General features: G+C 45.7%; 1 long non-coding RNA gene across 1 annotated transcript; it reads right to left on the bottom strand.

The window, feature by feature from the left end:
- Positions 1-6338: 6338 nt before the first annotated feature.
- Positions 6339-15529, bottom strand: LOC138968152 (uncharacterized). Its single transcript, XR_011456089.1, has 3 exons — positions 15274-15529; positions 7310-7410; positions 6339-6848 (listed from the first exon to the last, which is right to left on the bottom strand). It is a non-coding gene; the product is annotated as an uncharacterized lncRNA (long non-coding RNA).
- Between the last annotated feature and the right edge of the window lie 11338 nt (positions 15530-26867).

Below are 26867 nucleotides of genomic sequence, written 5' to 3'. Positions count from 1 at the left end.
TTTCTCCTTTTGAACCTCTCCAGCGGGTTGTTGTCAACTGCTGTAGTCTTGGCTCTCTGCTAAGGTATATCTGCACCGTTGTCAGTCAGGTATGCTAATGTTCCTAATTTTGGTGGGAATTTCTCCTTTTGAACCTCTCTAGCGGGTTGTATCAACTGTTGTAGTCTTGGCTGGCTGCTAAGGTATAGCTGTACTGTTGTCAGTCAGGTATGCTAATGTTCCTAATTTTGGGGGGAATTTCTCCTTTTGAACCTCTCTAGCGGGTTGTGTCAACTGTTGTAGTCTTGGCTGGCTGCTAAGGTATAGCTGTACTGTTGTCTGTTAGGTATGCTAATGTTCTGGGATTTCTCCCTTTGTGCCTCACTACCTGTTAATGTCAACTGCTGCAGTCTCGGCTTGCGGCTACGGTACATCTGTACCGTTGTCAGTCAGGTATGCTAATGTTCCTCATTTGGGAGGAATTTCTCCTTTTGAACCTCTCCAGCGGGTTGTGTCAACTGCTGTAGTCTTGGCTCGCTGCTAAGGTATATCTGTACTATTGTCAGTCAGGTATGCTAATGTTCCTAATTTTGGGAGAATTTCTCCTTTTGAACCTCTCTAGCGGGTTGTGTCAACTGCTGTAGTCTTGGCTGGCTGCTCAGGTATAGCTGTACTGTTGTCTGTTAGGTATGCTAATGTTCTGGGATTTCTCCCTTTGTGCCTCACTACCTGTTTATGTCAACTGTTGTAGTCTCGGCTTGCTGCTAAGGTACATCTGCACTGTTGTCAGTCAGGTATGCTAATGTTCCTCGTTTGAGGGAAATTTCTCCTTTTGAACCTCTCTAGCAGGTTGTGTCAACTGCTGTAGTCTTGGCTGGCTGCTAAGGTATAGCTGTACTGTTGTCTGTTAGGTATGCTAATGTTCTGGGATTTCTCCCTTTGTGCCTCACTAGCTGTTTATGTCAACTGATGTAGTCTCGTATAACCTTGAACGGTTGAAAACGACGTTAAACACCAAATAAAGAAAGAAAGATGTAGTCTCAGCTTACTGCTAAGGTACATCTGCACCGTTGTCTGTCAGGTATGCTAATGTTCCTCATTTGAGGGGAATTTCTCCTTTTGAACCTCTCCAGCGGGTTGTATCAACTGCTGTAGTCTCGGCTCGCTGCTAAGGTACATCTGCACCGTTGTCAGTCAGGTATGCTAATGTTCCTAATTTTGGGGGAATTTCTCCTTTTGAACCTCTCTGGCGGGTTGTGTCAACTGCTGTAGTCTCGGTTTTTGAATTTTCTGATGGACTTTTCAACTTGTGCGTGCACAGAGTCCGCTGACATAAAGGTATGCCCCTTCTCCAGATACCGAAGTTCGATCTCCCGGAGGCGGAGGTTCGGGGCATTCATGATTTTGGCCAGTGTGCTGTACAGGGACCAGTTTATGTTTTGTGCGCCGCAGTTGTCACACCAAATACACAGAGTTTCTGCATTCTCCACGTAGTGGTGTATGGCAGCTTTGTACTCACTAGCGACGTCAGACGCCTGTCGTCCGGCAATGGCCTCGTGCCAAATGCATGCCAGCGCTTAGTGTTCTCCGTGTCTGGATGAGAATTTGCCAATGGGCGAAAATGTCTGATGAAACACGACAAGTCTTCTTGTGAACATGCAAATCTTGACACCAGGGATCGATGGCAAAAGCCGTCGCGATATAACCTTGAATGGTTGAAAACGACGTTAAACACCAAATAAATAAATAAAGAAACAAAAGATGGCAAAAGTAGAACTTTTTGCATGTCAGTTGACAGATATACCATCTGACCGTTGGTCAACGCTTCTTTCGCATCTTGGTAAGGCGTCCGCCCCGTGATCGGGAGGTCATGGGTTCGAACCCCGGCCGGGTCATACCTAAGACTTTAAAATTGGCAATCTAGTGGCTGCTCTGCCTGGCGTCTGGCATTATGGGGTTAGTGCTAGGACTGGTTGGTCCGGTGTCAGAATAATGTGACTGGGTGAGACATGAAGCCTGTGCTGTAACTTCTGTCTTGTGTGTGGCGCACGTTAAATGTCAAAGCAGCACCGCTCTGATATGGCCCTTCGTGGTCGGCTGGGCGTTAAGCAAACAAACAAACCAAACTTTCGCATCTTCATGATACTGTCTACGCGCCTGACTTGCATTTTCAATGTGTATCTTCCATTCTTTGCATTTTATGCATGATCCGCCCGATTGGTAGCTATGTTTGTGCATCGCGTACGTCATACAGGCTTCACATTCTTCCTCACCGATCTTCGCAAAACTGATGTTCTTCTGTCTGAGCTGTCTCCGGTATGATTATAAGCTGATAACAGCACCGTTCTTTTCTTTGAAATCCTTCCACATGTACGTAATTGTTAGTTCAGATGGCAAATACCGCCGGTTTGGTGCATGGGCTCGCCTGTAATGTGGTACACATGGGTGGAATGATTCAATGTGGCTTGAAATGTTGTCGATTAACTTCTTATCACCGGCACGGTTGGCCTAGTGGTAAGGCGCCCGCCCCGTGATCGGGAGGTCGTGGGTTCGAACCCCGGCCGGGTCATACCTAAGACTTTAAAATTGGCAATCTACTGGCTGCTCCGCTTGGCGTCTGGCATTATGGGGTTAGTGCTAGGACTGGTTGGTCTGGTGTCAGAATAATGTGACTGGGTGAGACATGAAGCCAGGTGTGCTGTGATTTCTGTCTTGTGTGTGGCGCACGTTATATGTCAAAGCAGCCGTCGCGATATAACCTTCGTGGTTGAAAACGACGTTAAACACCAAATAAAGAAAGAATGTCAAAGCAGCACCGCCCTGATATGGCCCTTCGTGGTCGGCTGGGCGTTAAGCAAACAAACAAACTAGTGGCAAGGTGTAAGACCTGTGCTGCTCCTGCCGAGTCCTTACCCACTCCGCTAGGCGATCCATGTGGAAGTGGGAGTCCACAGCGTACAGCACCTCCGGTCCTGACTTCCGTGGGCTGCGTCGGCACTGCACGGTAGGTGTTGTTTCGCCCAGCAACGCCCCTTCCTCCTCGGTCTCCGGTGAGGGACAGGGTTCCTCCGCGCCGCCCAACAAAGAGACATCCATGGGTACGGCTGTTGTCTCCTTTGGGGCCCCTGGCGTGAGGGACGCTGACGAAGCGTGGACCTCGGCGGTGATCACCATAGTCTGAGAGGTGACCGTAGCGCTGGCCCTACTGCTGCTGAAGGGCACGAGTCCTGAAGGATCTTTTCTCAAGGCCTCTTGAGTGGAGAGTGGGACGGCCATCGGGGGAACTGAGAGAGCACACGGGTCTTCCAGCTCCAGTCCTTGCAACAAGTGCGAAGGACTAGGTGGTTCTTATATGTTCTCCCGAAACTCATCGACTCCTGGCCGTCCCGAGACGTCTTGCGGAATATTGGTGGCGCCGCTCTCCACACGTGCGCCACAGTAGTTCAGCACGTTATGGGTTCGCCGCCACCTCCTCCGATCACCTAGTGTCATCCTTGCCCAGATCTCTGCTGGGACCCACCCAGGCTGAGGGGGAGCTGCAGATTCTTTTTGGGAAATCCCCGAGCCAGGATCAGAACCTATGGGGTTCCTGACTTCAGTTCTCCAAAAAGTTTCCACATGTCTGCGCTTCCGGCCTCTCCCTTTGTCCTCGCCTGTGTGCCTCTCTTTCATTCCTTGGCTCTTTGGAGACCGCTCCCGGCGTCGCAACCCTGCGTCCTGCCAGGAGCTCGTAAGACGTGGTGGCCCAGCGGAGTGCTGCGTCAGGGAGAGGTCATCCCTGCGGTCTTCCGTCCTGGGTGCTTGGTCCTGGCGTCGCAACCCTGCATCCTGCCAGGAGCTCGTAAGACGTGGTGGCCCAGCGGAGCGCTGCGTCAGGGAGAGGTCATCCCTGCGGTCTTCCGTCCTGGGTGCTTGGTCTTGGTTACTGTGATTGGAAGACCTCTCACGGTGTCGCGCTCCCGCGTCCTGCCTGGGGCTCCAACGTTCCTTGAATGCCTCCGCCCTGGTGGGGGACCAGTCTGAGGAATGTTTTCTCCTTTGCGGTTCCTCCCCTACATGTCGGGGCCTCTTCCTACATTGGCCGTCCTCCCAGCTGTGCCCATAGTGTATGAGAGACGAGGTGTTCGATCGACCTCCCGGCGACATCTCCCGGAACTCCCTCTGTACCCGCACTCCTGCCGTGTACAACACCCGGATAAGCACCGCCCAGTGTGCGAGCGCTACCAGGGTGTTCGGCGGGGCAAGCGTTAGATGACTCGGTAGACGTATCCCGAGATGATCGCCCAAACGCCAACAGAAATCCTCGTCCTCCTGCCGCAGCTCCTCCTGGATGAGTAGTCGTTCTGCACCTGAAGTTTCCCAGAGCGCTTCCAAGGTGGACTGTTGCGCCATGGCGGTTGCCACTAGCGTTAAGGCGATCGTCACATCCTGAGCGCTCCAAAGAAACCATCCCTCCGGAAAGTGTTCCCGTAGCACGTGGGCCCTTACATCACTCACCCGGGCATCGCAGGCAGGCAAGATGCAGGGCCTCATCGGCTCAAAACCAGGGGGCGGTCTCACCGTGGGCATAGTACCCCATCCCCTTACCGGGACCTCTCCTGATAAGGCCTCCTCTTTGGCTGCCCTGTACTCTCTTGATTTCTTTGGGGAGTCCTCCCGGTTCTGGGGGTCCCTTTGAGAATGATCTCGCATTCTTCCCTGATGACCGGCACCAGGGGGTCCATCCTCCTCCCTCCGGCTGACCCTACTTTCCCGTTGATGCTCTGGGGAGTCCTCCCGGTCCCGGGGGTCCCTTTGAGCATAGAGCCACCTTCTCCCTGGATAATGGGCACCAGGAGGTCCATCCCCCTCCCTCCGCTATCTTCTCCACGCTCTCGACGCCCTCGTCGACGTGACGTCTTGTCAGGGGGGCCTCTGTCCCGTCTGCCCTGATCCATACTGTCAAAACAAAAAAAAAACGAATAAGGGACCCCCTCTATTTTGCACAATCAGGGCAACGATACAATTCAATGGCTTCCGCTCTCTGTGGGGTGACCCCTACACACGAACCGTAAAACCATTCATTGCACTCTTCACACATAATCATGAAGGAACCGTCATCCGGCCGCCTGCAATGACAGAAAATAGGAACAGATGTCAGTGGTGTAACCAGCAGCTCGTCTTCAGTATCCAGGTCCTGGAACTCTCCGTCTATACCTAGATTGTGGCGTCGTTTTCTCAGCCACAATGGCAAAGGGGAGTCAAAACACCTCCGGAGTCTGTCGTGATGTACGACCCATTCCCTCCGTACACTGGCTACCTGAAAAAGGATAAGCGATAAAACCTTTGTCACAAGAAGTGGACCCACCCACAAGGGAGACAGCTTCCGGCTCTGGCCAATCGCTGTAGCAGAGTTAGTCAACAAAACTGCGTCTCCTACCTCATACTTCGTTGCCATCTGCCGAAGGTCATACGTTTCTTTCCGCCTTCTCTGTTCTTCCTTCAGGTTTTGTCGGGCGCTGGCGTGCGCCTCATGAGCATCTTCCTCCAGGTGTCTCACGAAACCATGGGTAGTGTCGGTTGTCACTTCAACACCCGTCATCAACTGCAAAGGCTGGCGCGTCTCCCGTCCCAGCATAAGTCGGTTTGGGGTAAACCCCGTGGACCGGTTCACTGTGCTCCTGACGGCAGACATGAGCAACTGTAGCTTCTCATCTCAACTACCCTGCCCCGAGCGAAGCGTACACCTGATCATCTGTAGAAGAGTGCGATTCAAGCGTTCTACCTGGCCATTGGCACTCGGGTGATAGGGCGTGGTTCAAGTCTTGGCCACCTCCAGAAGTTCACACAGTTGACAGACAAGCTTACTCATGAAATTCGCTCCCTGGTCAGTGCATACCTCCAAAGGGCACCCGAATCGTGTAAAGAACTGATCCACCGCAGCCGTGGCAACTGTTTCCGTTGCTTGGCAGCCTGGTTGGCATACCCTTGGCACTGCTTGGCAGCCTGGTTGGGGTTAAGGTGGCTTATGCTTGGGAGCCAAGTTAGCTCCAGCCTGGGAATTATATCAGATTCACTGTTACATATCAGTGCGGTCTTTTACAAGTGAGAACAGCATCTTTTCTTACATGCAGTCCTGGAATTCAAGTATGCTGTTTTGTTCAAAATGAATTAGAAATTGTAAGGCTGATTAAATCAGACTGGTAGATTTATAATGTGATGAAGTGAGATGCATAATAATTTTATTCACTTGTTAAAAACTATAGGCTGATATGTGACAGTAAAACAAAGATCTAGTGTGGCCAATTGGCCTTTTAAAATTAATCCTTTCGATCTCACACATACAGCAATGACGGTATTCTGAATCAAAAGGTAAAGACAGCTCAGTTTGGAAGGGTTTTGTGAAAAGTAGAAAAAAAGAAGAAAAAAGATCCAAGGAACAAATATACACTATTCAAATTCAGTCAACAAAGCACAAAATCCAAAAAGTACTCTCGCTCACTGTTTTATTTTGTTTTGATCTGTCTGCTATTTTCTTCTGTAAAACAAGCCAGGCATACATATGAATCAACCATACAAGACAGATCTAAAAAATTAACAAACGAACAAAGAAAAGCAAACTAGCAGAACAAGATTCTTTCACACACGCAAAAAGAACTGACCATTAATAACTTCTGTTGACCTAGAATAAATGGAAACTAAACATTACATTAGGTTTTCTACAAGAACCAAAAAAAGATTTAACAAAATGGTTATGAAGAATCTTTTTGCTGCCCCCCAACCCTGTTATTTTTTTTCCCCTGACAGCCTGTCCCTCCAGGTGCTCAGCCAGTCCCCAAGGTAGGAGTTAAATGTATCCTTTGGAGTCTGGTAGCGCTCATGAACTGCATCTGCAAAACAAATGAATTGAGTCTTTTTTACTTTCATACAGATTACCCCAATTAAATTTTGATTCAAGCGAACTTTTCGCCAAATATCGCAATATACCTATGTAAAGAGCTCCTCCTTCGCTTAGTTATGAGCAACTATTCGATTGAATGGAGGTTCTTTGGGGGTGGGTAAGAAAGATAGAAAATAAAATAATACACTCAAAACAAAAGTGAACGACTTTAATTGTTTGGTTGTAGCAGTGGCTGGTGAGGGTGAAGATGTTGCTGGAGGTACTAGTGTACAGGTAGTAGAAAGGCGTCGAATGGTGAGTTTCAGTTCTTTAATTTGTACATAGTCTTGGCTAGCCTTCTTCTTAATGCCGGACATTCGTTTGATGAGGTGTTGTACATTCTGAGTGTGTTGTTTTCTCTGTTGGGGGTTCGTCAATGGCCTGTCGAATATCGCCGTCTTGCAGGCATACCTGTGTGAACGCAAAGTCTTTTGCTGTTGTTTTCTGGAGTTGTTGCAGTTGTTCCATCACACTGTTGATCTCACAATGCGTTGGTGGCTGGGACACCATATCTGAAAATAAATAATAAGTTGTACGCTTTTGGCGCTTGTAGTCTTTGAGACCATAAAACGCCTCAAAAATGTCCCTCTGCTGCTCTGTACTAATTTGAGGTTTCAACATTCTTCATTGCCTTTGCTGCTCCCATGGGGTCGCCTTCTCGCGGCGGGAGTGTTTCCACTAAGCTACCCCACTCCTTTACTTCTCTTCTTTTGTCTTATTTCTGCCTTACCAGTCCTTTCACCTATATTTCCCTCCAAAAAACTCTCCCTACTATTCCCTGCAGTTTTCTGATTCCTTTCTTGTCTTATTTCTACCTGACTGGATCCGTCACCTTTATTTCACTTCCCAAAAGTCTTCTTTTCCACATCCTTATTTCTCTGTGGTCTTCTTAAGACCCAGCGTGTTTGCCGTGCGCTGCGACCTGTACCGGTTTGGGCTGGTGACCTGATGATTGAGGGGTTTACTTAGTTGCGACTTTGTAGCGCCAACACATCATTTTGGCCCAGTCTTTATCTAAGACAGGAGGTTGAAAAAGGCTTACCCGCTTCAATCAATCGGCTGGTCAAGTCTGGGTATATGTCTTGAGCATATTGCATCGGACCTTTGGCTAAAGGAGCAAGCGGCGGTAGGAGGGGGCGGCGGTAGTCGGGACAAACACTATGCCAAGTTGTTACCTAACCCGTTTCTGCTTGGAAAGAGTTGACGAACATTATGCCAAGTTGTTACCTAACCCGTTTCCGCTTGGAAAGAGTTAAATCTCCTATTACAGATTGATACCATATGTTTCCTCTTATCGCTGCGTATATCCATCTGTATCCTTGGCGCTCTGGAGTTGGATAACCGCTCCACCTAAGCGTCCCCTTGTTGGGCTCCGTGGTGGGTGGGGATCAGATGCGACGAAGATAAAGGCCTCAAACATGGCCACCTCTTCTTTTTCTTCTTTTTTTTCAAGCACCCGAAACGGAAACAAACGAAGATACTGCGTTGACTCTGACTCTGACGATGAAGTCCGAGTCAGAGCAACAAAGAACAACATCAGCGAGGCCTGGCCCCGTTTCATTGTTGTTGAGACAGCAGATGAGGCACAGCCCATCTCCAAACTTTCGCCTTTTGCGATACAGAAGGTTATTGCAGGAGTATCATCAACGATAGACAACATTAAGAGGCTTCGTAATGGTTCTCTACTGATTGAATGTCCTTCAAAAAAGGCATCAGATGGTCTTCTCCGTCTGAATGGTCAGAAATTTGTTGATAGACCGGTCAAGGTCAGTCCTCACAGAGGCCTGAACACCAGCAAAGGAGTCATCCGATGCCGAGAGCTGGAGGGCCTCAGTGAGGCTGAAATAAAAGAAGGTCTAAAGGATCAAGGTGTCATTGATGTGTACCGGGTGTTGATCAGGAAGGGCGATATCAGAGTACCCACCAACACCCTTTTCGTCACTTTTTGTACCCCAACCATCCCTGAGAAAATAAAAGTGGGATTTGTTCAAATAAGAGTGACTTTGTATATTCCATCACCAATGAGATGTTTCCAATGCCAAAGATTTGGACATTCAAAGGCTGGATGTAAACAGAAGGCAGTGTGCGAGAGGTGTGGCGGAGATCCTCACGAAGGTCCCTGCACATCACCACCCACCTGCACAAACTGTAAGGGAAACCATTCCCCGTCCTCCAGAGAATGTCCAAAATACAAGTTTGAACAGGCCATTCAAAAAACAAAAACGGAGAAAAAGATGTCTTTCTCAGACGCCAGGAAGGAGGTTGAAAAAACGAATGTTTTTTCCTTCCAGAAAAGTTTTGCGGCAGCAGTCAGTCAAAGACCTGCAACAAAGTCAACACCCACCCAGACCAGTATTTCATATAGGTCTGTGGGTGTCCAGGCAGGCCCGTCCATGTTGAAAAGGACAGAGCTCACAAGAAACAAAAGTATTTGTACACAGACAGATGAAAGCACAGGTGGGGCTATCCCCACTGGAGACTCTATGGGGTCTCCTGGTGAGGTTTGCTTCACCGCCCCAACTGGAGACCCTGTGGGGGCTCCTGGTGAGGTTCGCTTCACCACCCCAATTGAGGACCCTATGGGGTCTCCTGGTGAGGTTCGCTTCACCACCCCAACCCAGAAGCCCGTTCACAGGGCAACTCACAGGAAGGGGGCCGTCGAGGTAGTGGAGGTAGTGGACCTTACTCAATCCACACCACGAACACCTCCGGACAAGGGAAAAGTTACTCTGCCCCAAAGATCGCCTCGCACCCCAAAAATGGAGAAAAATCCCATCACACTATACAATCATTTTGGGAGTTTATCCGACGAAGAGGGTATGGAGGCAGAAACTTCTTAAAACTAAACAAACATAGCCAATTTTATTCAATGGAATTGTAGAGGGGCCCAAGCTAACTATGAAGAATTATGTCTACTTTTACACAAATTTCAACCTGTTGCTACAGCATTACAGGAAACAATGCTGAAACCAAACAAAGATTTTAATGTATCTGGATACAATGTTTTTAGAAACCATTCAGACAATAACACGTCTGGGGGAGTTGCTCTTTTGATTAAGAAAAGTGTACTTTGTAGTGAGATCAACCTATGTACAAACATTCAAGCCGTCGCAGCACGAGTGACATTAGATAAAACCATCACTCTCTGCAGTGTATATCTGTCACCATCAAAATGTTACACGAAGCACGATCTTGAAAATCTTATTGATCAGCTTCCAGCTCCCTTTGTTTTAATGGGAGATTTTAACGCTCATTCCCCTTTATGGGGCAGCAACTCTCTAAGTACGAGAGGACGAATTCTAGAAGATTTTTTAGACAATCGTAATCTATGCGTTTTAAACGATGGAGTACCAACATATCTCCATCCAGCAACAGGATGCAAGTCCATACTAGATCTAGTTATTTGCGACACCTCTCTTGTTCTAGACTTTGAATTTAAAGTCTATGATGACACATGTGGTAGCGATCATTTCCCTATCTTGATGTCTCAAATAGATGGATTGGAAGAAGCTTCCCCCCAGAGATGGAACCTGAACAAGGCAAACTGGCTGTCTTTTACTGCCGAATGTTCTGTCCAACTCACAGAAGACACTGTCTTTGATGGAAGTGACGACCCATCATCTATTTTTACAAACACTCTACAAGACATTGCCACTGAGTACATCCCAAAAACATCTTCAAACAACCGCATTAAAGTGCCATGGTTTAATAAAGAATGCCAAGAAGCCCGATCTGAGCGAAAGAGAAGTCTACACAGGTTCTACAGATGCCCGACCCTTAGCAAGAAGTTGACTTTCTTCAGATTTCGCGCTAAGAGTCGCACTGTCATAAAACATTCTAAAAGAACATCCTGGAGGTCTTTTTGCTCAAACTTAAACTCTAAGGTATCATCAAGTAAAGTTTGGAATGCTATTCGTAAAATCAAAGGGAAAAAAGGATCTGCATCAATTAACCACCTTGTGGTAAATGGATCCCTTATAACCCAAAAGAATGAAGTAGCAAACGTTCTGGCTTCAACAATGGAAAAAAACTCATCAACAGAAAATTACTGCACAGATTTTCAAAAAATCAAAGCCACCCAAGAACGTAAACCCATAAACTTCTCATCTCAGAATGAGGAGAACTACAACAAGTTGTTCAGTATAACTGAACTCAAACAAGCCTTACAAAAATGCAACAACTCAGCAACGGGGCTGGACGGAATACATTATCAGTTCCTCACACACCTACCAGAAAGTTGTCTTCTGGTCTTGCTGAAGGTTTTTAACCACATATGGGAGAGTGGATCCTTTCCACCTTCATGGCAAGAAGCGATGATTGTCCCCATTCCAAAACCAGGTAAAGATCATACAAACCCCAGCAACTACCGTCCGATAGCCTTGACCAGCTGTCTGTGTAAAACCATGGAGCGATTGGTCAACGCTAGGATGGTGTGGTACCTAGAAAAACAAAACCTCTTAAGTGATGTGCAATGTGGCTTCCGAAAGGGACACAGCACCACTGATCATTTGGTACGTTTTGAGACCTTCGTTCGAGAGGCCTTTGCGAGATCTGAACATGTACTAGCTATATTTTTTGATCTCGAGAAGGCTTACGACACGACCTGGAAACACGGTATTTTAGCTGATTTGCATGAAATGGGTTTTCGTGGACGTCTCCCTGTTTTTGTGGAAGGATTTCTAAGTAATCGATTTTTTACAGTACGGGTCGGTCCCAACCTATCAGAGTTCTGTCAACAAGAGATGGGTGTTCCTCAAGGAAGCATTCTATCACCCATGTTGTTCAACATCAAAATCAATAACATAGTAAAGGCAGTACTGAAAGGATCCGAGTCATCCTTGTTTGTTGATGACTTTGCACTTTGTGTGCGTGGCAAATCCCTACATAGAGTGGAAAGGCAGCTTCAATTATGTATAGACAAGGTGCAAAAATGGGTAACAGAGAACGGTTTCAAATTTTCCACCAGCAAAACTGTCTGTATGCATCTTTGCAAACAAAGGGGAGCCATGCCAGAACCCTCTCTGGTCCTGAATGGTAATCCTGTCAAGGTTGTTGAAGAATTTAAATTCCTAGGACTGACCTTTGACCGTCGACTAACATTCCTTAAACATATCCAGTATCTGAGAACATCATGTCTGAAAGCTCTGGATGTATTGAAAGTGGTTTCTCATACGGACTGGGGTGCTGACCGCACAGTCCTACTCAGACTTTACCGTGCTTTAATCCGATCCAAGTTGGACTATGGTTGTGTCGTCTATGGTGGAGCCGCAAAATCCAACCTAAGGCTATTAGACACAATACACCACCAGGGTATACGTCTTTGTCTGGGAGCTTTCAGGACGTCTCCAGTACAGTCCTTATATTTTGAGGCCAAAGAACCCTCTCTGAGGCTGCGACGCCTGAAACTCACCCTAAATTATGTGTTGAAACTGAAAGCTATGCCTACAAATCCAGCCTACCAATGCGTATTTCAACCACAATGCTCTGAATTTTTTGAAAGTCACCCAAATGATCGAGCACCTCTGTCTTCTCGGATTCAGTCACATCTGGCCGAATCAAAGATAAAACTCGATCATGTTAGTGAAAATCGATGGACAGAAACACCTCCATGGACATTGCCAGATCCAGTTGTTCGACTCGATCTGACAAGGTTAAAGAAGTCAGAGACAAATGATTTGATTTTTAAACAGTGTTTTAGCCAGTTCTGTACCGAGTTTCCTTCCCATCAACGAATATACACTGATGGGTCCAAAGCTGAAAGTAAAGTGGCATCAGCTTCTGTCACTGGTCCTAAACTCGATAGGGCCTTTTCGGCCCGTCTTCCGGATGACAGTTCTGTATTTTCTGCAGAGTTGAAAGCTTTACAGCTAGCTCTGAAACAGGTATATCAGTCAAAAAAGAAAGACTTCCTGATTCTGTCGGATTCCCTATCGGCTCTTACCGCCGTGAAGAGAACTCAGCTAGATCACCCACTGTTGGTCGAAATCCAAGAGCTACATGCATCTCTGATTGAAGAAGGCAAAAGGATTGTGTTTGCATGGGTGCCATCCCATGTTGGAATTAGAGGCAACTCTGCAGCTGATCAAGCTGCTAAAGAAGCCAGAGAAAGACTCATCACTGACAAACACACAAAGCATTCAGATTTCAGAACTCGCACCAACATGTACATAAAGTACCTATGGCAGAGTGAATGGGACGAATGTGAAGAAAATAAACTTCATAAGATCGTCCCCCAGCTGTCGGACAGCCTACCCCAATGTCGCCTCAACAGGAAAGAAGAGACAGTTCTCTGTCGCTTACACATTGGGCACAGTCACATTACACATTCGTATCTGCTGAAAGGTGAAGATCCACCATACTGTTTTGGATGTGACGAACCATGGACATTAGAACATGTTCTCACAAAATGTGTAGACGTTCAAGAATTTCGAGACAAACACTACAATGCGGAAACACTGAAGGTTTTATTCCGGGATGTTCCCCCGGACAAGATTTTTAACTTTTTAAAAGAGATCAAGATTTTTTACAAGATTTAAAGTACCAGAAGTGAAAACTAATAATTTTTAGAACCTTCTTTTACAGTGATAGATTTGAATGTAAATAGTCTGAAACGTAGAACTTGCCATATGAAGGGAAAAGAAAATAACTGCATCGGTCTCGAATAGCAGCTAGCATCTGCTGAAGAGACATTAAACCCCAAAAACCAACCAACTTGTACAATGTGGATGTTGAATATGGAGGAGGGGTTCCCTCACGGGATGTGGTGTTTGACTGGGAAGCGTTGTCATCAAGGGATGTGGTGTTTGACTGGGAAGCGTTGTCATCAAGGGATGTGGTGTTTGACTGGGAAGCGTTGTCATCAAGGGATGTGGTGTTTGACTGGGTAGTGTTGTCATCAAGGGATGTGGTGTTTGACTGGGAAGCGTTGTCATCAAGGGATGTGGTGTTTGACTGGGAAGCGTTGTCATCACGAGATGTGGCGTTTGACTGGGTAGTGTTGTCATCAAGGGATCTGGTGTTTGACTGGGAAGCGTTGTCATCAAGGGATGTGGTGTTTGACTGGGTAGTGTTGTCATCAAGGGATGTGGTGTTTGACTGGGAAGCGTTGTCATCAAGGGATGTGGTGTTTGACTGGGTAGTGTTGTCATCAAGGGATCTGGTGTTTGACTGGGAAGCGTTGTCATCAAGGGATGTGGTGTTTGACTGGGAAGCGTTGTCATCAAGGGATGTGGTGTTTGACTGGGAAGCGTTGTCATCAAGGGATGTGGTGTTTGACTGGGAAGCGTTGTCATCACGAGATGTGCTGGTCGATGGTGATGTTCTTTCATCGACTACAAATGGAGAATCCGAAGTGCTCTGAGAACGCTCAGTGCACTCGGAGGAACCAAACATGGAATAGATATGTGTTTTGGTTGCCAGACACCCATCATAATGTTCCGCCATGCCAGTGGCAGCCAGCAATGCCATGTAGATTGGCTGGAAGGCGCTGCAGGTCACGGAGGGCATTGATGGTGTTATGCACACAATAGGCTGCTGCTTTTTACTGGTGAAAATTTTCACCCGCCTTCCAGTAAAATGTGCAAGTGCCAATGGCACTACGTCATTTGCAATGGTATTCCAAACCTCAGGTGTTTTCATGGAAGATATTGCTTTTCTAGCCTGGTTTGCTGAATGGCAGTTGCTGAAAAATTCCAGGTAGAAAAGAACGGTTTTTTTCATGTGGCCACACAGTGCCTGCCTTAGAGTACAGTGATCGCGAGTGGCAAGGTATAAGCTTGCTGCCCTGAAAAAAGCAATTGCCATCCCCGTATACTTGTTGTCGTTCCATGCCATTGACTTCCAGCAATCTAGTCGTTTGTTATGGATATTCATGGCAACTTGATGCAAGCTTTCTTGTTGTCTGCTAGCATTGACAACCTCTGTCAAGTCTTGATCTCCACGTGCACACACACACCAATAAGTCATGGTTAGTGCACATGTTTGCTATTTTTCATTCATATGTGTCATGTTTTACCCCCTTTTATTTGATTATGCAATTCTCTACACATTACTTTCACTACTGTCATATGAAATCAACACTCTCTCTCTGTCTCTCTCTGTCTGTCTGTTTGTCTCTCCCTCTCTCTCTCTCTCTCTCTCTCTCTCTCTCTCTCTCTCTCTCTCTCTCTCTGTCTCACACACACACACACACACAAACAGTCCAAAACACACACACTAAAACACACACATACTAAAACACTCACACACACTCGCACAAACACCCACACGCACAAACACCCACACGCACACACACACACACACACACACCACACACACACATGCACACACACACACACACACACACGTGTGTAAGTTCATGATAGATTTGTACTCACAGCCCCGATCAAGACGTGGTTGTTCTCCTTCGCAATCCATCCAATCTATGTTTTCATCCATAACCAGTAGCAGGTCTTCATCACAACCCGACCATTCTGCGTTTTCATCCATGTTATTCTGAAAAACGAAATACACTTTAATTAATGTGTATGTTTTACTCTTAGAACCACTGTAGACTGAAACCATATCAGCCTTGCAATGCAGTCCCAGAGATGCGGAGCCCATTTCCCGCCTTGATCAGTGCATAGCCATATATCACATCGCCCATAACCATTGTTCTTGCAGACCCATTCTTTATCAGACTCCCCTATCTCTCTTTCTCTCTGATACCAACGGCATTTAACCCATCCCCACCCAACCCCCCTCAATGAGCATTCACTGTCTAAACGCAAGTTACCTTTCCAGATAACCTCTATTCTGTACTTTAATTATCTAAATTTACAACATATCTAATTATGTACGCACTGCTGTTTAATTTACTTGCTTTAAAAACTGCATTTCACTGTGACACTGAGTAAGAAGCAATGACAAAGGCCAAAACTGTATACCATTTCTGGGTAATTGTTCAATACACAGGTTTTATGATAAGTGTCGTGTAACTGCCCGACTTTAAAAAAATAATTTTATTTAATTTTTTTTACATGTGACCAATGTGGAATTTTGACGTTGAATATACTATGTAAAATGCCATATGACTACAAAGTACAACATAAGTGTGAACAGCGCTGTTAAAACAATTTGTGAGTACCAGTGCTATTTGTTTATGATAATAATTTATTAGCTGTAACAAACATTATTTTAATAATCATAAAACATATGGCCCTTCGTGGTCGGCTGGGCGTTAAGCAAACAAACAAACAAACAAACAAAATTGGCACCACATATTGCTGTAACCAAGGATAGTAATCCCACTACTTGCTGGGACCGGCACGGTTGGCCTAGTGGTAAGGCGTCGGCCCCGTGATCGGGAGGTCGTGGGTTCGAACCCCGGCCGGGTCATACCTAAGACTTTAAAATTGGCAATCTAGTGGCTGCTCCGCCTGGCGTCTGGCATTATGGGGTTAGTGCTAGGACTGGTTGGTCCGGTGTCAGAATAATGTGACTGGGTGAGACATGAAGCCTGTGCTGCGACTTCTGTCTTGTGTGTGGCGCACGTTATATGTCAAAGCAGCACCGCCCTGATATGGCCCTTCGTGGTCGGCTGGGCGTAAAGCAAATAAACAAACAAAAAACTACTTGCTGGTGTATCTGAGGGCCTATTGGCCCTCTCAACTAGGCAATTATCACATAATGGTGTATCTAAGGGCCTAGTGGCCCTCTCCTGTCGCGATATAACCTTGAACGGTTGAAAACGACGTTAAACACCAAATAAAGAAAGAAAGTGGCCCTCTCAACCGGCTCCCATGGGGTCGCCTTCACGCGGCGGGAGTGTTTCCACTAAGCTACCCCACCCCTTTACTTCTCTTCTTTTGTCTTATTTCTGCCTTACCAGTCCTTTCACCTATATTTCCTTCCAAAAAACTCTCCCTACTATTCCCTGCAGTTTTCTGATTCCTTTCTTGTCTTATTTCTACCTGACTGGATCCGTCACCTTTATTTCACTTCCCAAAAGTCTTCTTTTCCACATCCTTATTTCTCTGTGGTCTTCTTAAGACCCAGCGTGTTTGCCGTGCGCTGCGACCTGTACCGGTTTGGGCTGGTGACCTGATGATTGAGGGGTTTACTTAGTTGCGACTTTGTAGCGCCAACACATCATTTTGGCCCAGTCTTTATCTAAGACAGGAGGTTGAAAAAGGCTTACCCGCTTCAATCAATCGGCTGGTCAAGTCTGGGTATATGTCTTGAGCATATTGCATCGGACCTTTGGCTAAAGGAGCAAGCGGCGGTAGGAGGGGGCGGCGGTAGTCGGGACAAACACTATGCCAAGTTGTTACCTAATCCGTTTCCGCTTGGAAAGAGTTGACGAACATTATGCCAAGTTGTTACCTAACCCGTTTCCGCTTGGAAAGAGTTAAATCTCCTATTACAGATTGATACCATATGTTTCCTCTTATCGCTGCGTATATCCATCTGTATCCTTGGCGCTCTGGAGTTGGATAACCGCTCCACCTAAGCGTCCCCTTGTTGGGCTCCGTGGTGGGTGGGGATCAGATGCGACGAAGATAAAGGCCCCAAACATGGCCACCTCTTCTTTTTCTTCTTTTTTTTCAAGCACCCGAAACGGAAACAAACGAAGATACTGCGTTGACTCTGACTCTGACGATGAAGTCCGAGTCAGAGCAACAAAGAACATCAGCGAGGCCTGGCCCCGTTTCATTGTTGTTGAGACAGCAGATGAGGCACAGCCCATCTCCAAACTTTCGCCTTTTGCGATACAGAAGGTTATTGCAGGAGTATCATCAACGATAGACAACATTAAGAGACTTCGTAATGGTTCTCTACTGGTTGAATGTCCTTCAAAAAAGGCATCAGATGGTCTTCTCCGTCTGAATGGTCAGAAATTTGTTGATAGACCGGTCAAGGTCAGTCCTCACAGAGGCCTGAACACCAGCAAAGGAGTCATCCGATGCCGAGAGCTGGAGGGCCTCAGTGAGGCTGAAATAAAGGAAGGTCTAAAGGATCAAGGTGTCATTGATGTGTACCGGGTGTTGATCAGGAAGGGCGATATCAGAGTACCCACCAACACCCTTTTCGTCACTTTTTGTACCCCAACCATCCCTGAGAAAATCAAAGTGGGATTTGTTCAAATAAGAGTGACTCTGTATATTCCATCACCAATGAGATGTTTCCAATGCCAAAGATTTGGACATTCAAAGGCTGGATGTAAACAGAAGGCAGTGTGCGAGAGGTGTGGCGGAGATCCTCACGAAGGTCCCTGCACATCACCACCCACCTGCACAAACTGTAAGGGAAACCATTCCCCGTCCTCCAGAGAATGTCCAAAATACAAGTTTGAACAGGCCATTCAAAAAACAAAAACGGAGAAAAAGATGTCTTTCTCAGACGCCAGGAAGGAGGTTGAAAAAACGAATGTTTTTTCCTTCCAGAAAAGTTTTGCGGCAGCAGTCAGTCAAAGACCTGCAACAAAGTCAACACCCACCCAGACCAGTATTTCGTATAGGTCTGTGGGTGTCCAGGCAGGCCCGTCCATGTTGAAAAGGACAGAGCCCACAAGAAACAAAAGTATTTGTACACAGACAGATGAAAGCACAGGTGGGGCTATCCCCACTGGAGACTCTATGGGGTCTCCTGGTGAGGTTTGCTTCACCGCCCCAACTGGAGACCCTGTGGGGGCTCCTGGTGAGGTTCGCTTCACCACCCCAATTGAGGACCCTATGGGGTCTCCTGGTGAGGTTCGCTTCACCACCCCAACCCAGAAGCCCGTTCACAGGGCAACTCACAGGAAGGGGGCCGTCGAGGTTGTGGAGGTAGTGGACCTTACTAAATCCACACCACGAACACCTCCGGACAAGGGAAAAGTTACTCTGCCCCAAAGATCGCCTCGCACCCCAAAAATGGAGAGAAATCCCATCACATTATACAATCATTTTGGGAGTTTATCCGACGAAGAGGGTATGGAGGCAGAAACTTCTTAAAACTAAACAAACATAGCCAATTTTATTCAATGGAATTGTAGAGGGGTCCAAGCTAACTATGAAGAATTATGTCTACTTTTACACAAATTTCATCCTGTTGCTACAGCATTACAGGAAACAATGCTGAAACCAAACAAAGATTTTAATGTATCTGGATACAATGTTTTTAGAAACCATTCAGACAATAATACGTCTGGGGGAGTTGCTCTTTTGATTAAGAAAAGTGTACTTTGTAGTGAGATCAACCTATGTACAAACATTCAAGCTGTCGCAGCACGAGTGACATTAGATAAAACCATCACTCTCTGCAGTGTATATCTGTCACCATCAAAATGTTACACGAAGCACGATCTTGAAAATCTTATTGATCAGCTTCCAGCTCCCTTTGTTTTAATGGGAGATTTTAACGCTCATTCCCCTTTATGGGGCAGCAACTCTCTAAGTACGAGAGGACGAATTCTAGAAGATTTTTTAGACAATCGTAATCTATGCGTTTTAAACGATGGAGTACCAACCTATCTCCATCCAGCAACAGGATGCAAGTCCATACTAGATCTAGTTATTTGCGACACCTCTCTTGTTCTAGACTTTGAATTTAAAGTCTATGATGACACATGTGGTAGCGATCATTTCCCTATCTTGATGTCTCAAATAGATGGATTGGAAGAAGCTTCCCCCCAGAGATGGAACCTGAACAAGGCAAACTGGCTGTCTTTTACTGCCGAATGTTCTGTCCAACTCACAGAAGACACTGTCTTTGATGGAAGTGACGACCCATCATCTATTTTTACAAACACTCTACAAGACATTGCCACTGAGTACATCCCAAAAACATCTTCAAACAACCGCATTAAAGTGCCATGGTTTAATCAAGAATGCCAAGAAGCCCGATCTGAGCGAAAGAGAAGTCTACACAGGTTCTACAGATGCCCGACCCTTAGCAAGAAGTTGACTTTCTTCAGATTTCGCGCTAAGAGTCGCACTGTCATAAAACATTCTAAAAGAACATCCTGGAGGTCTTTTTGCTCAAACTTAAACTCTAAGGTATCATCAAGTAAAGTTTGGAATGCTATTCGTAAAATCAAAGGGAAAAAAGGATCTGCATCAATTAACCACCTTGTGGTAAATGGATCCCTTATAACCCAGAAGAATGAAGTAGCAAACGTTCTGGCTTCAACAATGGAAAAAAACTCATCAATAGAAAATTACTGCACAGATTTTCAAAAAATCAAAGCCACCCAAGAACGTAAACCCATAAACTTCTCATCTCAGAATGAGGAGAACTACAACAAGTTGTTCAGTATAACTGAACTCAAACAAGCCTTACAAAAATGCAACAACTCAGCAATGGGGCTGGACGGAATACATTATCAGTTCCTCACACACCTACCAGAAAGTTGTCTTCTGGTCTTGCTGAAGGTTTTTAACCACATATGGGAGAGTGGATCCTTTCCACCTTCATGGCAAGAAGCGATGATTGTCCCCATTCCAAAACCAGGTAAAGATCATACAAACCCCAGCAACTACCGTCCGATAGCCTTGACCAGCTGTCTGTGTAAAACCATGGAGAGATTGGTCAACGCTAGGATGGTGTGGTACCTAGAAAAACAAAACCTCTTAAGTGATGTGCAATGTGGCTTCCGAAAGGGACACAGCACCACTGATCATTTGGTACGTTTTGAGACCTTCGTTCGAGAGGCCTTTGCGAGATCTGAACATGTACTAGCTATATTTTTTGACCTCGAGAAGGCTTACGACACGACCTGGAAACACGGTATTTTAGCTGATTTGCATGAAATGGGTTTTCGTGGACGTCTCCCTGTTTTTGTGGAAGGATTTCTAAGTAATCGATTGTTTACAGTACGGGTTGGTCCCAACCTATCAGAGTTCTGTCAACAAGAGATGGGTGTTCCTCAAGGAAGCATTCTATCACCCATGTTGTTCAACATCAAAATCAATAACATAGTAAAGGCAGTACTGAAAGGATCCGAGTCATCCTTGTTTGTTGATGACTTTGCACTTTGTGTGCGTGGCAAATCCCTACATAGAGTGGAAAGGCAGCTTCAATTATGTATAGACAAGGTGCAAAAATGGGTAACGGAGAACGGTTTCAAATTTTCCACCAGCAAAACTGTCTGTATGCATCTTTGCAAACAAAGGGGAGCCATGCCAGAACCCTCTCTGGTCCTGAATGGTAATCCTGTCAAGGTTGTTGAAGAATTTAAATTCCTAGGACTGACCTTTGACCGTCGATTAACATTCCTTAAACATATCCAGTATCTAAGAACATCATGTCTGAAAGCTCTGGATGTATTGAAAGTGGTTTCTCATACGGACTGGGGTGCTGACCGCACAGTCCTACTCAGACTTTACCGTGCTTTAATCCGATCCAAGTTGGACTATGGTTGTGTCGTCTATGGTGGAGCCGCAAAATCCAACCTAAGGCTATTAGACACAATACACCACCAGGGTATACGTCTTTGTCTGGGAGCTTTCAGGACGTCTCCAGTACAGTCCTTATATTTTGAGGCCAAAGAACCCTCTCTGAGGCTGCGACGCCTGAAACTCACCCTAAATTATGTGTTGAAACTGAAAGCTATGCCTACAAATCCAGCCTACCAATGCGTATTTCAACCACAATGCTCTGAATTTTTTGAAAGTCACCCAAATGATCGAGCACCTCTGTCTTCTCGGATTCAGTCACATCTGGCCGAATCAAAGATAAAACTCGATCATGTTAGTGAAAATCGATGGACAGAAACACCACCATGGACATTGCCAGATCCAGTTGTTCGACTCGATCTGACAAGGTTAAAGAAGTCAGAGACAAATGATTTGATTTTTAAACAGTGTTTTAGCCAGTTCTGTACCGAGTTTCCTTCCCATCAACGAATATACACTGATGGGTCCAAAGCTGAAAGTAAAGTGGCATCAGCTTCTGTCACAGGTCCTAAACTCGATAGGGCCTTTTCGGCCCGTCTTCCGGATGACAGTTCTGTATTTTCTGCAGAGTTGAAAGCTTTACAGCTAGCTCTGAAACAGGTATATCAGTCAAAAAAGAAAGACTTCCTGATTCTGTCGGATTCCCTATCGGCTCTTACCGCCGTGAAGAGAACTCAGCTAGATCACCCACTGTTGGTCGAAATCCAAGAGCTACATGCATCTCTGATTGAAGAAGGCAAAAGGATTGTGTTTGCATGGGTGCCATCCCATGTTGGAATTAGAGGCAACTCTGCAGCTGATCAAGCTGCTAAAGAAGCCAGAGAAAGACTCATCACTGACAAACACACAAAGCATTCAGATTTCAGAACTCGCACCAACATGTACATAAAGTACCTATGGCAGAGTGAATGGGACGAATGTGAAGAAAATAAACTTCATAAGATCGTCCCCCAGCTGTCGGACAGCCTACCCCAATGTCGCCTCAACAGGAAAGAAGAGACAGTTCTCTGTCGCTTACACATTGGGCACAGTCACATTACACATTCGTATCTGCTGAAAGGTGAAGATCCACCATACTGTTTTGGATGTGACGAACCATGGACATTAGAACATGTTCTCACAAAATGTGTAGACGTTCAAGAATTTCGAGACAAACACTACAATGCGGAAACATTGAAGGTTTTATTCCGGGATGTTCCCCCGGACAAGATTTTTAACTTTTTAAAAGAGATCAAGATTTTTTACAAGATTTAAAGTACCAGAAGTGAAAATGATTAATTTTTAGAACCTTCTTTTACAGTGATAGATTTGAATGTAAATAGTCTGAAACGTAGAACTTGCCATATGAAGGGAAAAGAAAATAACTGCATCGGTCTCGAATAGCAGCTAGCATCTGCTGAAGAGACATTAAACCCCAAAAACCAAACCAAAAACCAACCCTCTCAACCCTGTTACACATATTGATATCATGACGTACTGGTGTATCTAACGGCCTAGAAGCCCTCTCAACCCTGTTAAGATGATATACTGGTGTATCTAAGGGCCTAGAAGCCCTCTCAACCCTGTTAAGATGATATACTGGTGTATCTAAGGGCATAGCACTCCGTCATAGCAGCCCTCTCAACTCTATTATAATATTGTACTGGTGTATCCAAGGGCAGATACGCGCTCTCAACCGTGTACCAATCACTGGTGTATCCGAGGGCTTAGTTACTGGCCCTCTCAACCAATTAACACAACTGTGTCTCATTCAGTCATTGTCTGTAACAGTCATCAATAAAACAAGGCATTTAAACACATATACCATGGCACATTCAGCGCTCTCTGCCATGTGTTAATCACTGGTGTATATAAGGGCTTAGTTACTGGCCCTCTCAACCAATTAACATAACTGTGTCTCATTCAGTCATTGTCTGTAACAGTCATCAATAAAACAAGGCATTTAACCATATACCAAGGCACGTTCAGCATCAACCTCCCACTACGACTGCCGTGCATTGCCAGTTCATCTGCACGTCCCTGAGGATTCGGTTTTCACATATAAATCATTCTGCACTCAGAGCTGCAACAGCTCGAATGACAACGGATCGGAAAACTTTGTATATTTTGTAGTAGCCCTCATCAGTCAAGTGCACGCCATCCCTGTAGTACTTGGACAGTGTAGCAAAACGCATTGGGTTTTCATGTTCAAAACGTGCAAAATCAAACTGTACAAAATGCATATAATCTATGTCTTTGATCAGGGTTTTCATCTCTGCATTGGCGAGAAAAGAATTCCTGTCATACAGTACGCATGATCGGTCGTTCGTACGTCTAGGTAACAGTTGTGTCGCACAAACTCGGGGTGCTCTTCTGTTTCATAAGCTAGCAGGGAGCAACACCGTGGCAGACAATTGCCATCTCCATAGATGGAAAATGGGGTGAAGTTATGGCCATCTGAAGGATACAAGTCTTTGGATAATGCATCTACCCTCAAGCTGTGACCATGCAGCTGTCGCATGGTAACTGGTCTCAACTTGTTATGAAGGCCTATGGCAGCATGTTCCAGGGTTTCAAAATCTCTGAATGACTGCAGCGTTGCCAAAAATTGCAGGTGAATCCATAGGCTCAGGTGCTGGGCCAGCAGTGGTGGTCTCAGGTGCTGGGCCAGCAGTGGTGGTCTCAGGTGCTGGGCCAGCAGTGGGGGGGGCTCGGGTGCTGGGTCAGCAGTGGGAGGCTCGGGTGCTGGGTCAGCAGTGGGAGGCTCGGGTGCTGGGTCAGCAGTGGGAGGCTCGGGTGCTGGGTCAGCAGTGGGCGGCTCGGGTGCTGGGCCATGTGGCAGATTGATCCTGACATTGAAGGTGTGTGTTTTCCATGCTCCTTGAGGAAGTTTGGACATAACCTCACAGCTTGAACCACTGAGGCAGGTGAAGCAGGAGCAGGACAGGCGTCTGTGGGCGATTGTGTTGCCTTCTCCTGTTGAGCGCACACAGTGGATCTGGCGTGTCCCATGGACAGGGTTGTTAATGTTAGGCCTCCGGTCTGATCGATTTCTTCACACGCTCTTTCTCTTGGTTGCGGAAGTCTGCGAAAGCAGTGCCGCCCTTTTCTCTCAGATTCTCCAGCTTCATCTCCCACTGACCCCTTTTCTTATTTAACACATCCTCCTCAAATGAGTAGTTGTAGGCCCTCTTTGCCCGTAGGACATATCCCAGAATATCTGCCACAACAGAATGGAATGCTGTCAATTACAGGTTTTTTTTTAGACATGTCATCAGACATGCTTTCTAAACATACATTTACCGGCACGGTTGGCCTAGTGGTAAGGCGTCCGCCCCGTGATCGGGAGGTCGTGGGTTCGAACCCCGGCCGGGTCATACTTAAGACTTTAAAATTGGCAATCTAGTGGCTGCTCCGCCTGGCGTCTGGCATTATGGGGTTAGTGCTAGGACTGGGTGGTCCGGTGTCAGAATAATGTGACTGGGTGAGACACGAAGCCTGTGCTGCGACTTCTGTCTTGTGTGTGGCGCACGATATATGTCAAAGCAGCACCGCCCTGATATGGCCCTTTGTGGTCGGCTGGGCGTTAAGCAAACAAACAAACAAAATCTAAACATACATTTAACTGTATACAGGGTTCGTACAGAATTTGTGTCTCAGAAATTAAAGACTTTTAAAAGCCCTCAAAATAAAAATGAAAGACCAAAATTTACGTGGACTAGTGTTGAACAGCAATATTATCATAGTAATACTTATGCGTTTTCATCTGGATTTGTCTGACTTTTCAGTTTCCGGAAAATAAAAATACACACACACACACACACACACACACAAAAACAGACATGCAGACACACATGTAATTTAGATGGAGGGATGGGAGGTTAAAGGAACATTAGTGGCATGCGATGACTTGAGGGCATCAATGGCTCTGTCCAGTTTCACCAAGGATGCAGCTTTCTCTTGGACTCCTTTTCTGATGGCATTAGACTCCGCTAAAAGTGGAAGACGACCAAGTTTCTCCGCGTCCAACGCCTTCTTGTCAGCCGATTTACTCATGGCGTCAATGTCAGTTTGCAGTCTGCGGCGTTTGGCCAGTAGATCGTCAACTTCTTTGTCCTGGGCTTTCCTCTTGGCTGCTGCCTTCGCCTTCTCTTCGTCACTTTTCTGCTGCTGAAGATGCTCCTCATACTTCTTCCTGGCACTTGACGCACACACCAAAAGCTCTTTCATGATGGGCACAGCTGTCGGCCCTCCACACAACCTCAGAACCTGGTGTATGAGTCGTTTGGCTATCAGGCTTTCACGTTTCAGGTTCTCCACTGTCAACTGTTTGTGAATGCTGAATCCCCGTTCAACCATTGCCTGGCTGTGTGACAGAATCAATATTTGTTGACACACCATCCACAACTCTTTAAAATCCTTGTTGTCGCTGAGCTGTGCATGAACTTACTTACTTTCTGCCTTTCACGCCTGGTGGCGTGTAGGGCAGCGGCTGTGCATGAAGGAGATGGTCAACTCTGTCCTCCTTGTAGTTGAACGATGTGAACGTGTCGTGGTGACTTTCCAGAACTTTGTCACTGAATTTGTTGAACTGTCTTTTGATGTCGTCACAAATCTCCTTCTTCACCCGCCCTGCATCGCACAGAATGTGAAGGGTCTGTTCCAGCTGTTTTGATGCTTTGGTCCGCACCTTTTTGTCTTCAGTATACAGTATATGATATGTTTTCCCTGGAATGTGTTGTGATGATGGATGTAGCATACATGTGTGCACATCCACAGTACTGGGTTACAACCTGGGGACATGGACACCAGGAAAAAAAGTAGGACTGAATTGAGTGAAATACTCTTTTTTAAGTGCAAAAGACATGCCTGTATCTTTTTCTGTCAAAGAGATGACCTTCCATATCGGGGTTTCTTTAGAAATGACAATTAGACACATGCAATACGCTCTATGGCGTGGGTTACATGGTTTCCACTTTAGGCTTCAATATCGACAGGAAAGAACTTTAGCTCAGTTATTGCATGTGGTATGTGGACAACATTGATAAATAAATATGCAAACATGAAAGTTTGAAATTACAAGTTTCCATAAGTTAACTAGATCGAAGTAGAAAGTGGAAACCGTAACCCACGCAATTTCCAGGCGCAAAAGTTTTTCTTGTAGGTCAAATGTAGCAACTAGCCTTTTGGGCACCCTTTTGGGTTTTAATACATGATAGAAACATTTAAGTGAGCAAAAAGTTTTTGATCTGTGCTCTCTGGGTGTATGTGTATAGAGACATGGGTGCAACCTGGAAAATTCCCAAAACCAGCATAGAAAAAATCACTAGGTACACCTCTAGAATATATGTAAAAAAAATAAGTTTAACATCATAACATGTATATTAGGAATACTTACATAGTTTTAACATCAAATAATCTATAGGACAGAAAGCAAAAAATATAAAATAAAATATACGAAAACACCAAGAAATTAAAAAAATCACATGGTAGAACAAAATAATTGTAATAATAAATTACTTTGAATCAGTTTGATTATGATTTTTTTTTAAAGTGTCACAGGCCAAGCAATACCT

Source organism: Littorina saxatilis, linkage group LG6 (assembly GCF_037325665.1).
Source record: "Littorina saxatilis isolate snail1 linkage group LG6, US_GU_Lsax_2.0, whole genome shotgun sequence".
Classification (NCBI taxonomy): domain Eukaryota; kingdom Metazoa; phylum Mollusca; class Gastropoda; order Littorinimorpha; family Littorinidae; genus Littorina; species Littorina saxatilis.
This window is presented reverse-complemented; position numbering and strand designations above follow the sequence as displayed.